The 3,524-nt window shown below is 37.0% G+C and overlaps 1 non-coding gene across 1 annotated transcript; it reads left to right on the top strand.

The window, feature by feature from the left end:
• Positions 1–251: 251 nt before the first annotated feature.
• On the top strand, positions 252–358 carry LOC120105424 (small nucleolar RNA R71). Its single transcript, XR_005507816.1, has one exon. It is a non-coding gene; the product is annotated as a small nucleolar RNA R71 (small nucleolar RNA).
• The last annotated feature ends 3,166 nt before the right edge of the window (positions 359–3,524 follow it).

Here is a 3,524-nt window from a genome sequence, read left to right as displayed (position 1 = left end):
CAATTTTTACATTGACATCATTATCATCTTTAATAAGATATATTCCTCCTTTTGCATTAGGTGCTATTTTTGATTTGTCATTTTTATCTGTTGTATCCCAAGCTTGTGCATTTTCTGCTAAAAGATCAAAATAATCCCAGGCTTCATTTGGTTCCTTACTCATGAATTCACCATTACACATCATTTCTACAAATTGTCTCATATTGGAGGACAAACCATCATAAAAGAAACTAATGACCCTCCAAATTTCATATCCATGATGTGGGCAAGCAAGGAGAAGGTCCTTAAATCTTTCCCAACACTGAAAAAATGTTTCTCCATCTTTTTGTGCAAAGTTCATGATATTTCTTCTAAGTGTGTTTGTTTTATGTGTTGGGAAGAATTTCTTTAAAAATTCTCTTGTCATTTCTTGCCAGGTAGCTATGGTCCTAGGCCTTAAGGAGTGTAACCATGACTTAGCTTTTTCCTTTAAAGAAAAAGAAAATAACTTAAGCTTAACTACCTCTTCAGTGACATCATTGAAATGAAGTGTTGAACATACTTTATCAAATTCTTTCAGATGCAAATAAGGACTTTCAGAATCAAGTCCGTGAAACTTTGGAAGTAATTGGATTATTCCTGGTTTCATGTCAAAAGCTCCCGCAGCAGTAGGAATAACCATATAGGATGGGGTACTGGTCCTAGTGGGTTGTAGATAATCACGAAGCGTTCTAATAGGTAAGTCATCTTGGAATTCATTATCTCCCTGATTACTACCATTATCTTCCATTTGATTATTTGAATTTTGAACAATTAAATTTTTATCTTTTGATTCAACTCGAAATAATCTATTCGTTTTATCTCTTTGCCACAACCGCATATACTAAGTTTTTTATTATTTTTTATTTTATTTTATTATTTTTTATTTTTATTATTATTATTATTATTATTATTATTTTTTTACACAAACACCCTAATACAGCAAAACAAAAGTTTAATTAAAACATGCATCACCCAACAATTTCTAAGGTTTTCCTAAAAATTCTAGACAGCTCCTAACTGGGTTGAAGAGTACACTTAAGCCTCCAATCCGGTCTAATAACCTAGTCGACTAGGTAAGCTCCCAGGTAAGTGGAGGGGTCACGATGCGTATAGCAAAGGTCCCACTTAAAACCCACTTTCCTCGAACAGAAACTGTCTCCCTTTAATCACTTAGAGGGACAAAGCTTGCCTAGACATCGACCGGGGTCATAGAGCAAAATTGGTGCAACTTTCAGTGGTCTTCGTCCTATTGAGCTCGATTATCCTTAGGGGCCAACGTCTAGTTGATTTTAATTAGGTTTAGGATATTTATGCACTGGGATGACTTTTGGGCTAAGGACGAGTGATGAAATCCCGACCTTATCTTGTTAATGGGTTCAGCCCTTAGATTATTTTATGCAAATGCTTTATACTATATGCAACAATCAAGAAGATTTTTATCATTTTATGTCATGTCATTAAATTGCAGTTGAATAGTTGATCAAGCAAACTAGATAAATTTTTTCTTCTTTTTATTTATTTATTATTTTTAATATTTTATTATTTTAATTAATAATATTTTTTTTTAAATTTTTTTTTAAAAAAAGGGTAAAATTATAATCTAGGAAAAATAGGACTAGTATGAGCAAAACAGGAAAATTAATTTAAATACTCACGGCCGGAGTTCGTTCACTCCGGGAATCCAAAAATGTGATCTTGATCTTCCACGTTACTGGTCCTGCTTTGTGTCGCCCGTGAATCTGAAAAGATTTGAAATTTCAGCTGTGTTAAAAATAAAGAAAAATTGAAGAACTAGAAATAAAGAGTTGAAATTTTCAGCCTTGTTCTCGTTCGCACGTTGCAAATCCCCGGCAACGGCGCCAAAAACTTGCTACGATTTTAATCTTGCTCTTTTAAAAAGAAAAATTAAACGTAGGATACCCCAAGTATAGGGTGTAGTAAAGTAATATTCTCGATGAGTCCGAGATCGAATCCACAGGGATTTGACAGTGAACAAAAACTAAAGGCTAAATAATATTCGAATTGACAAAATATAACTAAGGCATCAGGATTCAACCTAGCACATCATCATGCTTTTCTTAAAATCATCTATTATCTCAGTTAAATAGATTTAGTTTTATGGGCAGCATTACAGTAATTCTATTTTAAACTACAGGGATTTCTAAGCATCTGTTATACCCGGGGGAAATAACAAATCAAAGAAAATATATAAGTTTGAAATAATTTCTATAAATTTACTGCACCATAAATCAAATCAAAAACATTAAAATCCAATTGATGATTAAATGAAATACATGAAGAAAATGCTAGGATTTTCCCTAGCCTTAGCTAGAGAAGATTTAGCTACTCATATGAAATGGAAACATTTTTTATAAAAAGGAATTGTAAAGAATAACTTAAAATAAACATAAATCCCTTTTCTTTTTTTTTTTTCTTTGGTTCAGAAAACAGGATGCTTTGTTTTCTTCTCCCGGTTGCTTCCTCCCTTCCGTGACCTCTTCTCCCCTCTCGCTCGGCTGGGAAAGAAGTGGATGTTGGCTTCCCTGGTTCCGTGACTCCTTCTCCTCTTCTTCCGTTGGTTGCTGATCTCCTCCTTCGCACACGGCTCTCCCGGCTGCTTTCTCCCTCCCGTTCCTCCCTTCTTCACCGGATGGCTCCCCTTTTTATAGCATGTTGAAGGCGCGGCTGGTGAGACGCGTGGAGGTTTGGGGATGATCCGGTTGCTTGAGATGCGGGATGAAGTTGAATCGCTTGGGATTCTTCAGCTGGAAACGTTGTAGAAATTTGGGAGTGGATGAGACACGGGGTAGATGAAGTTGAATCACCTGGGATCTTCGGCTGCTGGGAATTGTGGAAAAAGATGACCGTTGGGAAGAAACGGGGGAGATGGAAGGACTCTGATGAATGCTGGAATTTATTTGCTGGAAAGGGAGGGGAGGACTCGGCTGGATGAAACGAATCGAATGCCACAACGCTTGGGACTCTTCGGCTGGTACGCGTGGAACAAATTGGGAAGACATTGATGGCTGAAAGCTCTGTTCCAAAACAGAGGAGAATAGGAAACCAAGCGACTGAAAACCTTTGGCGCTGCTGAAATACTACCGTTGGGAGGTTGAACGTTTGAAGATATGCTTGGGAAGCCCCTTACGGACAAAAGAAAGAACAGGTTTTGGGAGATTTCTCATGCTCTGTTGAAGGGTTGGGAGACGAACGATTACTTCTAGAAGCCATATGCATGGAACGAGCGCGGAGATGGGCAGCATGGAATGTGGAGGCGACTCGGGCTGATGGGCGTTTGAATGCGTGATACACACGGCTGGGGCAGGCTGAGACGTTGGGCTCAAACCCAATGTTATTGGGTCTCTTGGATTACTTGCACTTAAACACAAATAAAACATTAATTAATCAATTTTATTAATAATGATTAGCTATAATACTAATTAAGATAATACAAAAATTTTACTTTTGTACTCTCATCACTAGATCCTGTATAACAGCGAATA

The sequence above is a fragment of the Phoenix dactylifera genome, chromosome 13, assembly GCF_051530095.1.
Source record: "Phoenix dactylifera cultivar Ajwa chromosome 13, Ajwa_hap1_PhDact_Kaust_v1.1, whole genome shotgun sequence".
Taxonomy (NCBI): Eukaryota; Viridiplantae; Streptophyta; class Magnoliopsida; order Arecales; family Arecaceae; genus Phoenix; species Phoenix dactylifera.
This window is presented reverse-complemented; position numbering and strand designations above follow the sequence as displayed.